Source organism: Paroedura picta, chromosome 1 (assembly GCF_049243985.1).
Source record: "Paroedura picta isolate Pp20150507F chromosome 1, Ppicta_v3.0, whole genome shotgun sequence".
NCBI lineage: Eukaryota > Metazoa > Chordata > Lepidosauria > Squamata > Gekkonidae > Paroedura > Paroedura picta.
Window position 1 is genome coordinate 198,954,824 of NC_135369.1, and position 11,380 is coordinate 198,966,203.

Sequence of the window (11,380 nt, forward strand, 5' to 3'; positions counted from 1 at the left end):
TCTATTACGACTACTAGTTCCTCCTGCTTGTTTCCCATACTCTGTGCATTAGTATAGAGACATCGTAGACCATCCTTTGTATGCCTCATGGTTTTGGTTCTTGAACTTGCTTGTAAGCTAGTAGTTCCCTGCTTATGTAATATTCCCTGTAGATTTGAGGTCTTTTCATGTTCAGATCTTGCCATCACACCAAGTTCTAAATTTACATCTCGCTCCCCCTTTGTGTCTAGTTTAAAACCCTCTTAACCAGGTGTGCAAGCGTTCTTCCAAAAATATTTTTTCCATCCCTTGTGAGGTGCACACGGTCTCCTAATAATAGCCCCTCATACCAACATCATTAACCATGATACAGAAATCCAAATTGTTCCCGTTGACACTATTGACGTAGCCAGTCATGTACTTGCATGGTTTTTCTCTCTCTTCTTAAACCACAGACACTTACAGGAAGGACTGATGAAAACACAACCTGTGCTCCCAGGTCCTTCACCTTTTTCTCCAGATCCACAAAGTCTTTTTTAATATGTTCCATGCCATGCTGGCCAGTATCATTTGTTCCTACATGGATGAGAAGGAAAAGGTAATGGTCTGAGGACTTGACGAGCCTGTCCAGCGATTCTGTCACATCCTTGATGTGTGCACCAGGTAGGCAACAGACCTCTCAAGACAACAAGTCTGGTCCACACACTTCAGCCTCTACACCTCTTTGCAAGGAATCCCCAATTACCAGGACATATTTATTTTTTTATTTTGTTACTAGAATTAAAGCCCATTTTATCTCAAAATAAAATGGGCGCTAGATGGGTTGGGGCGGGAGTGCGAGGCGGCAGAAGCGTTGTTGCGTGGCCCCCACCCCCGGACTGGGGAAGCGTTGGGCAGGGCCGGAGTTTCAGAACGGGAAGGGGGCCTACCGTCTGTGTCGGCCCGTATCTGGTGAGGCACCGGTGGATGGCAGGCTGCTCCAAGGCGGGCGGTGACCTGGCTGGGTACAGCGGTGGGTCAGGCGCGGCGGTGGCGACGGCGCGGCTGTGTTGCGGTCGTGTCCTCGGCCTTTGGCCGGGGCGCGATGGCTGGGCAGCAGAGGCTCTGGAGCAGGAGGTGATGGTGCGGCGGTCTGTAGCGGTAGCGAGGCATCGGCGGTGCTGCGAGCGTGCCTCGGCTGGCTGGCGGCGTCGGAGTCGGCGCCGGCATTTCAGGCGGGTGAAGTCAGTTGTCGGAGCGGTCGGGAACTGTGGAAGCGTCGGCAGAAGGTCAGGAGTTTGCGGCAAAGTTGGGCGGGCGTGCGGCTGGAAAGGAGCAGGGCCGCCGCGTCTTCGACGCAGCATCCCTGCTCCTTTCCCCGCATCGAAGTGGAGGCAATGGCAGCAAAGGAGGCAATGGGGAGGCACGCTTTGCGCACCTCCCCATTGCCTCCTTGGTCCAGGATTGACACTTGGAGGAGCGACTCAGGATTCGCTCCTCTGAGTTTTTATCCCGGACAGAGCCCGCCCTAACTCCTCCCCCCAAGCCTTTAGTGTTTTATTTAGTCCACGGCGCCCATGGCGCTGTGGGCGGTTTTAAGATAATTGGATTTATATATAGCCGTTCGCCAAAAGGTCTCACAGCGGTTCACAATAAAATATAAAATCAAAGTAAAATCACATAAAATCACATAAATACCCCATCTTAAACTGCCTGCGGTGCCGTGGGCGCTGCGGACTAAATAAAAGAGTAAGGGCTGGTGGGGAGGAGTTAGGGCGGGCTCTGTCCAGGATAAAAACTCGGAGGAGCGAATCAGGAGCCGCGAAGCAGCTCTGTCAGGATTGCTGCTGAATCCTGCCATGGGTTAGCACGATTATTTGTTTAACCTTTTCCTTGCTTTGTATTTTAGGCCCCAGGCCCATATATTATGCTTGCATGCTTGCTTGAAACTGAAACTATGTTGTGCGCCCTGTTATCTCACAGAGCTGTGAATTATTTGTCTTTTGAACCTCTTGGCCGGGTCTGCCTTTTGTAACCATAACATCTTATCTTGTCTCCGGAGAAGACCAAGGACGTGCGAATTGTAACACTGTGTTTTATGGCACCTGTTGACTCCTTTCCCCCTCCCTTGGGAACTTTCAAGTTTTAGGCGGGAGAACTGCCTTGATAAGGGAAGGCAAATCTGTCCTCAGGCAGATTTGACTTCTTTAGCTTAGATGTATGAAGTAACTTCTCAATAAACGCTTTCTTTAATAAAGAAGCTTGTTGTGAGTTCTTACAACGCTTGACATTAAGTCAAATCTCACAACACCTTTCGCCTGCCCAAATGCAGGACGAAGGCAACAATTATGGTGAGCAGGACGAGGACCTGTACGGAGACTACACCCAGGACGACCTGGGTGCATCTGGCTCCTTTGGCTCGGGGATGGCCAGAGCTCTGGGCGAAGCAACCCCGGGGGCTTCAGATTTCCTGGAGAGGCACATCACTGAGCGCAGGCGGTTGTAGAAATATGACCGCTTGACCGGGGACGAGCTGTGGCCAGACAAGCTGCCCGCGGGGGTCCCAGACCGAGGGATGGTGGCGACCCTAGAGGTGCAGGAGCTGCAGCAATGGATCAGCCGGATGACCGACTGGTTGCAGGCGGTGTCGGGAGAACTGGCGCCGGAATCACAGCGTGAAGCGCGACGCCTCTTGCGAGAGATGCAGGTGGAGCCCCGAGGGGTGAGCGGCCGATGGTCGGCGGGACTTCCAACCCTGCGAAAACGCATGGCGACGGCTGAGGGCGCCAGGGCCGAGGCCGAAATCGCGGCGCTGGCGGCTGCAGAAGCAGCCGCGCTCCTCCTGGACAAAGACGAAGACTACGGCGACTTGGAAGCCGCCGAAGCCGCCAGGAGAGAGGCGCTTCAGGCGGAGGCTCAAGGAGATGCCGCGGCAAGAGCAGAGGGAGCTGGAGCAGCACGAGCAGCGGCGGCGGCCGGAGCAGTGGTGGCAGCCAATGGAGCAGCAGCGACGGGTGCTGCGGGAGGAGCAGCGGCGGCTGGAGCAGCTACGGGCGTCGGGCGCGGGATGCGCCCGCATCCCCAAGATGCGAGAGCGCTGGGGGATTGGGGCCCTGGCCATCTACCCCCGCACCTCCGCGGAGTGGAAATGCAGAGCACTTACAAATTCAAGGCTCGTTTCTCTGGCGACTCGACGGCCTTCCCAGGATTCTTGGTCCACCTGCAAGCCTATATGATGGACATGGGTTTCACGTTCCAATATGACGCAGAGCGCATCAGGTTCGTGGGTGAATGCTTGGAAGGAGAAGCAGCCAAGTGGTTCATGGATCTTTACCGTTACAACCCGAGAGCAGTGCGTAACTACAACCATTTCATCAGAACCATGTGCCTGATGTACGTGGAGCCGTTCGAGAAAGAAATGTCCGAAAAGGAACTCAAGGCACTCAAACAAGGGTCGAAGACGGTAGCGGAGTAGGCGCGGGAGTTCCGGAAGCTGTCTGCAGCGGTTCCAGACTGGACGAAACCACAGAGGGTGAACACCTTTGTGGCGGGACTCTCCGGGAACCTGGCTAGCAAGTGCCTCCTGATAGACGACCCAGCGACCGTGATGGGATGGGTGCACCTGGCTGGAGAGATGGAAAGCCGGCTGCTCCGTGCGATGGAGTTCAGTGGAGGCAAGGAAAAGGCGGGAGCAAAGACCTCAACCCCCAAGAAGACCAAGCCTAAACCCAGAGTGGATCCCAGCGAACGGACCCGCCGTTTCGAGAAAGGATTGTGCCTGGGCTGCGGCCAGATGGGCCATTTCCTTGCCAAGTGCCCCGCGAAGGCAGGGAGTACCAGTCCGACCGAGGCCAAGCCGGCGAGTAGCGCACCTGCTCGGGGATCGGCCACAAAGAAACCGGCTCCTAAGAAGTCCGTCAAGTCCCTTCTGGCCCCGGCCGGAGGGGTGCCTGCTGCAGGAGACTCCGGAGACAGCAGCCAGGAAGAAGGACAGCAATCCGAGGAGCCGTCGGGAAACGAAGACGACCTGCTGTAAAGGCGCCCCGCCAGCAGGTCCCAGGCAGAGGCAAACGCTCGGTGAGTGACTCTCCTTTGGTTCTTTCGCCTGCCACCCTCACGGAACCCAACTCGGGGAAACAGGTGGGGGTGCACTGTATTGTGGACTCGGGCTGCACCAAAACCCTGGTAAGCCCCGCGTTGGCCGAGACTTTGGGGGTGGGGAAGGTGCCTTTGAGGGAGCCCCTACCCATTACCCAGCTGGATGGGGAGTGCGCCCCGGGAGGGGAGGCGACAGTAAAAACGCTCCCCATGGACTTGGACATTGACAAACATTGGGAGCAGATTCAGCCCTTGGTAGCCCCCCACACCGCTTTTCCCTGCGTGTTGGGTCTGGACTGGCTAAGGGAGCATGACCCCACAGTGAAATGGAAGAAAGGGATCGTAAAATTTTCTTCTCCGGGATGCAAACAGCACCAACGGCCCATACCGGGCCCGGACGGGCTGGTCGTGGCTGCGGTGGCGGGGGCTGGGGTGTCAACGCTCCCTAAGGAGTATCGAGGGTTTGAGGATGTTTTCGCGGAAGCGGAATGTAATCAGCTGCCTCCCCATCGCAAGACAGACTGTGCGATCGAACTAAAAAAGGGAGAGCCCTTGCCCAAAGCCAAATTGTACTCCATGAGCCCATGGGAGATGAAGGAGCTCAGGGATTTTTTGGACAAAAACCTGGCTAGAGATTTCATTCGGCCGGCCACCTCCTCCATGGCGGCCCCGGTCCTCTTTGTGAAAAAGAAGGACGGTTCCCTCCGCCTTTGCACGGACTATCGTGGGTTGAATGCCGTTTCCACCTGCAACGCCTACCCCTTGCCGCTCATCAAAGACTTGCTGGGGCACTTGGGAAAGGCGAGGATTTTTACAAAATTAGACCTGAGGGAAGCTTACTACCGGGTCCGTATAAAGAGGGGGCACGAGTACCTGACGGCGTTCAACACCCCCCTGGGCCAATTTGAGTACACTGTCATGCCATTCGGCCTCGCCGGCGCTCCGGGCGTGTTCATGAATATGATAAATGAAATTATGCATGATTTGCTGTACCAGGGGGTGTTGGTGTACATTGATGACATTTTGGTGTATTCAGACAAGCCTGCTGAGCATGTGAAATTAGTCCAGGAGGTGCTCAGTCGGTTGTGGAAGCACCAGTTGTTTGCCAAACTGTCGAAATGCGAGTTCCATCGGGAGGCGGTGGAGTTCCTGGGGTTCAGAGTCTCCAAGGCAGGGATTGAAATGGACCCGGGGAAAGTAAGGGACCTATTGGCCTGGGAGTCGCCCAAGACTCGGAGACAACTCCAGAGTTTCTTGGGGTTCACCAATTTTTACAGAACATTCATCCCCAACTTTGCCAAAGTGGCCCTGCCCCTAACAGACTTGTTAAAGACCAAGGAGGGGGGAAAAGCGGCGGGTCGGCCGAGCGCCCCACTCCAGTGGTCTCCGCTCTGCCAGGAGGCGTTTGAGAAACTGAAGCGCCTGTTTACGTCTGAACCGGTGCTAGCCCACGCTGACCCAGCCAAGCAATTTACGGTGCAAGTAGACTCTTCGGATGTAGCCATGGGGGCCGTGATCCTCCAGGAAGGGGAGGACGGAAAATTGCACCCGCTTGCCTATTTATCTAAGAAGTTTTCGGGTCCCGAATGCAACTGGGCGTTCTGGGAAAAGGAAGCGGCGGCGGTGAAACTGGCCCTCGCTACCTGGAGGCATTGGCTGGAGGGGTCTGCGGTTCCGTTCGTGGTTTGGACGGATCACAAAAACCTGCAAGCACTCAAACAACCCCGCTCCTTGTCCGCGAAACAGATGCGGTGGGCGGAGTTTTTCTCCCGGATCAACTTCTCCCTCAAGCATCTGCCTGGCAAACTGAACTTCTTAGCAGATGCCCTTTTGCGCTTGCCGCAGTACAACAGCAAACGAGACCCATTGGTGGACACGGTGTTCACGCCCGCTCAATTGGGGTTGGCTGCCGTAACTCGCAGCCAAACAAAAGGGGGCGGTTCAGTACCTGGTGGGTGGGTCCAGAAGGAGGTTCTACAGGACGGGGAGTTTACCTCGCTTCAGCCCACTCTGGTCGACAAGGTGGGCCTGTTTTTCAAAGACGAGTGCCTTTACGTCCCCGCCGCAGCGCGGGGGGGGGTTTGAAGTTGTGCCACGATGCAAAGACCGCAGGGCACTTTGGTTTTGTGAAAACTCTGCACTTGGTCAGGGTGGCCATCCCTGAGGGGGGATGTAGAGAAATATGTGCAAGGGTGCCCCAACTGCCTCGCTTCCAAACCGTTGGGGGGCAGAAAACGGGTTACTGCAGCCCCTGCCCACCCCCTCCTGTCCCTGGTCCGACGTGACAATGGACTTTATAACGGATTTGCCCCTAAGCCAGGGAAAACACGTGATTTGGGTCGTGGTGGATGCTTTCTCGAAACAGGCTCACTTCATCCCCTGCGTGGGATTGCCTTCAGCGTCCAAACTTTCCTCCATGTTCATTAAACACGTTTTTAGACTACATGGTATCCCTAGGAGATTGCTCTCGTATCGGGGCCCCCAGTTCGTTGCCAAGTTCTGGCGGGAGTTTTTGCGATTCCTGGGGGTTGAGCAGGCCCTTACTTCAGGCTACCATCCAGAATCCAATGGGCAAACTGAACGAGTGAATCAAATACTGCAACAGTACTTGCGCTGCTTTATTAACCATCAGCAGAACGATTGGGTCTCCTTCCTGCCTTTGGCCAAGTTTGCCTATAATAACGTGGTTCATGCGTCCACTGGGGTGTCCCCGTTCAAGGTGGTCTATGGAACGGACCTACTCGCGGCTCCCACCTGGGAGCTAGTTTCCCCCCAGGCCCCTGATGTGACCAAATGGGCTAAAGACATTTGTGAAGCCTGGCCGTCGATTGTCTACAGCCTGGAAGAGGCTAAACGTTCTTATAAATCCCATGCAGACAAACGCCATGCTCCCGCTCTGGCGTGGGTTATGGGTGACCAGGTCTTGTTGTTGTTGTTATGTGCGAAGTCGTGTCCGAGCCATCGCGACCCCATGGACAATGATCCTCCAGGCCTTCCTGTCCTCTACCATTCCCCGGAGTCCATTTAAGTTTGCACCTACTGCTTCAGTGACTCCATCCAGCCACCTCATTCTCTGTCGTCCCCTTCTTCTTTTGCCTTCGATCGCTCCCAGCATTAGGCTCTTCTCCAGGGAGTCCTTCCTTCTCATGAGGTGGCCAAAGTATTTGAGTTTCATCTTCAGGATCTGGCCTTCTAAAGAGCAGTCAGGGTTGATCTCCTCTAGGACTGACCGGTTTGTTCGCCTTGCAGTCCAAGGGACTCGCAAGAGTCTTCTCCAGCACCAGAGTTCAAAAGCCTCAATTCTTTGACGCTCGGCCTTCCTTATGGTCCAACTTTCGCAGCCATACATTGCAACTGGGAATACCATAGCCTTGACTAAACGCACTTTTGTTGGCAGGGTGATGTCTCTGCTTTTTAGGATGCTGTCTAGATTTGCCATAGCTTTCCTTCCCAGAAGCAAGCGTCTTTTAATTTCTTTGCTGCAGTCCCCATCTGCAGTGATCTTGGAGCCCAGGAAAATAAAATCTGTCCCTATCTCCATTTCTTCCCCATCTATTTGCCAGGAATTGAGAGGGCCGGATGCCATGATCTTTGTTTTCTTGATGTTGAGTTTCAAGCCAACTTTTGCACTCTCCTCCTTCACCCGCAACAACAGGCTCTTTAGTTCCTCTTCACTTTCTGCCATTAGAGTGGTATCATCTGCATATCTGAGGTTGTTGATATTTCTCCCTGCAATCTTGATCCCAATTTGTGACTCCTCTAATCCCGCATTTCTCATGATGTGCTCTGCATACAAGTTAAATAGGCAAGGCGACAGTATACAGCCTTGCCGAACTCCTTTCTCAATTTTGAACCAGTCAGTGATTCCATGTTCAGTTCTCACTGTTGCTTCTTGACCTGCATATAAATTTCTCAAGAGACAAATAAGATGCTCTGGTATTCCCATCTCTTTAAGAACTTGCCACAATTTGTTGTGCTCCACACAATCAAAGGCTTTAGCATAGTCAATGAAGCAGAAGTAGATGTTCTTCTGGAACTCCCTAGCTTTCTCCATGATCCAGCGTATGTTGGCAATTTCATCTCTAATTCCTCTGCCTCTTCTAAATCCTGCCTGTACTTCTGGAAGTTCTCGGTCCACATATTGCTATAACTATGCAAAGTGCGCCTCCCTATTGGACACTCGGCCCATCTCCTGAACACCGCGCCTCCAACTGTGCAGTCCTCCCGAGCCTCCATCCTTGCCAGATGGCCGCCACGGAGGAGGCTCGCCCCACACTACTGGCCTTGGAGAAACTGCTTCCCCTCCGGCCACCCCCTGCCCTAAACCTACGCCCTCTCCCAACAAGCCACCCATCCCCGCCCTTCCCACCCCCACCCCAAACGCCCCTCGCACCCTGCTAGCGCCCGCGACCTTCCCACCCCCCTCCCACACTTCCCATTCACCGGTGTGCCGCTTCACCGCCTCTCCGCCCGGCTCCACATCTCCACCGCGTCCACCACGCTTCCCCTCCTGCCCATCGCCGCCGCCTCCACCTCCAGACCTCCTCGCACACCGCCCTTGCGACGACGCTGCTGCACCCAGGCCCGCTGCTCCACGACGGCACCGGCCACACGATCGCGGCCGCCCACACACTTCCCCGGCAACGTTTGCACACGCGGCCCCAGCATCCTCAGAAGATGGCCGCCAACATTACTACTATTACTGCTACTCCTGCACCAAAGATCAAATTGAGGGTGTGACCGACCTGATGAGTGGGACCAGCAACAAATTGCAAGAACCCCAGTGTCTCCATGGCAGACACCAGGTCCAGGCCATGTCCTGAAGGCAGCGCATCTGCATGGACGTTGAAGTCCCCCAGGACCAGAAGTCTTGGGTACTGCAATGTCCAGGCAGCTGCCGCCTCCAGTGGGTCTGGCAGGGAGTCCAGCAAGGCAGTGGGTGCTCGGTACACTAACCAGATCGCCACGTTCTCAACCCATTCCCACTCTAGGCCGACACTCTCAATCCCCGGGATCGAAGGCGCAGGGAGGGCCCTGAAGGAGAAGGACTCTCTGACCAAGATTGCCACCCCCCTCCCCTCCCATGGAGCCGGGGTTGATGTAGGATCGAAAAGCTGGGTGGCGTGAGTTCTTTCAAGGCGACTGTCTCGCATTTGCGCACCCATCTTTCGGTCACACAAGCCAGGTCCGCCTCATGCCTTGCAAAATATTCCTGCAAGGTAGAGGACTTGTTATTAATTGACCTGGCGTTGCATAAGATCAACACCGGTTCCACCCTAGCCCTCTCCCCCACAAACCTGGGGATGGGACGGAGATTTTAAGGGCAGCGTCCATATCAACCAGGCCAACGGCGCCCCTGTTTTAGAAGACCTGGAAAAATATCCAATAACATGAATCTCCAGAGCCTTCCTCAGCCTGCCACAACCAATATACTTTATCGTGATTTTAACTAGGAAGCTTTGATTTGCTTGTTCTTATAAACTGTCTCGGAAGATATTAAGGCCAAAGGAGATCTGTGTATATCCTAAATAAATATTTATCAAGAAGACAGGACATCACAGCCGCAGGTAGAGCATTCCATCTATGCCTTGTGGCTAATAGCCCCTCAGGGACCTCTGCTCCAGATGTTTATCCAATCCATCTCGTAGTGGTGCTCGTAGCCACCACCACGTCCTGCAGCATTGAATTCCATGCATTAATTACCTTGGATGAAGAAGAGCTTCCTTTTATCTTTTCTAAGCATTGAAGCCATTTCAAGGTTTGCTGCCTTGTCATGGTGAAGGGGCTTGCTGACAGGAGCAGACAAAACTCACAACAAGGCTTCTATAGAAAGAAAGCTTTAATTGGAAGTAGATCTGAATACTCAAACATCTGAAGTCAAGACAGTTCGATATCGGGGAAGCAAGCAGGTATCAATACAATTCTCCCGCCTAAACCAGACCCGTTCCCAAGGGGAGGGGTGTCATCCTCCACCCAGGTGCCCTCCCAGGCTTCCTGACAAAGTGTCTCTGTTAGCGCGGCCTTGGTCAGCTCGGTGCCGCAAACCGCAGATAAGATGTTTACAGGGGCACTGGTAACTCCAGTATCTTTGCCATGAAAACCCAATGGACAGTTCCAAAAGTCAAAACGATATGACGCCGGAAGATGAGCCCCTCAGGTCAGAAGGTGTCCAATATGCTACTGGGGATGAGCAGACGGCTGGTACGAGTAGCGCCAGAATGAATGAAGTGACTGGGCCAAAGCCGAAAGGACGCTCAGTTGTGGAAGTAACTGGAGGCAAAAAGACAGTCCGATGCTGTAAAGATTTTTATTCCATAGGAACCTGGAACGTCAGATCCATGAATCAAGGCACGCTGGATGTGGTCAAACAAGAGATGACAAGACTGAACATCGACATTTTAGGAATCAGTGAACTCAAACGGACAAGAATGGGTGAATTTAATTCAGATGACCATCAGGTATACTACTCATAGAATCATAGAATCATAGAATCATAGAGTTGGAAGGGGCCATACAGGCCATCTAGTCCAACCCCCTGCTCAACGCAGGATTAGCCCTAAGCATCCTAAAGCATCCAAGAAAAGTGTGTATCCAACCTTTGCTTGAAGACTGCCAATGAGGGGGAGCTCACCACCTCCTTAGGCAGCCTATTCCACTGCTGAACTACTCTGACTGAGAAAAACTTTTTCCTGATATCTAGCCTATATCGTTGTACTTGAAGTTTAAACCCATTACTGCGTGTCCTTTCCTCTGCAGCCAGCAGAAACAGCATCCTGCCCTACTCCAAGTGACAACCTTTCAAATACTTAAAGAGGGCTATCATGTCCCCTCTCAACCTCCTTTTCTCCAGGCTGAACATTCCCAAGTCCCTCAACCTATCTTCATAGGGCTTGGTCCCTTGGCCCCAGATCATCTTCGTCGCTCTCCTCTGTACCCTTTCAATTTTATCGATGTCCTTCTTGAAGTGAGGCCTCCAGAACTGCACACAGTACGCCAGGTGTGGTCTGACCAGTGCCATATACAATGGGACTATGACATCTTGTGATTTTGATGTGATGGCTCTGTTGATACAGCCCAAAATGGCATTTGCCTTTTTTACCGCTGCATCACACTACCTGCTCATGTTTAGTTTACAATCCACAAGTACCCCAAGGTCTCGTTCACACACAGTGCTACCTAGAAGCGTATCCCCCATCCAGTAGGCATGCTTTTCATTTTTCTGACCCAGATGCAGAACTTTACACTTATCTTTATTAAATTGCATCTTGTTCTCATTTGCCCATTTTTCCATTGTGTTCAGATCTCGTTGAACTCTGTCTCTATC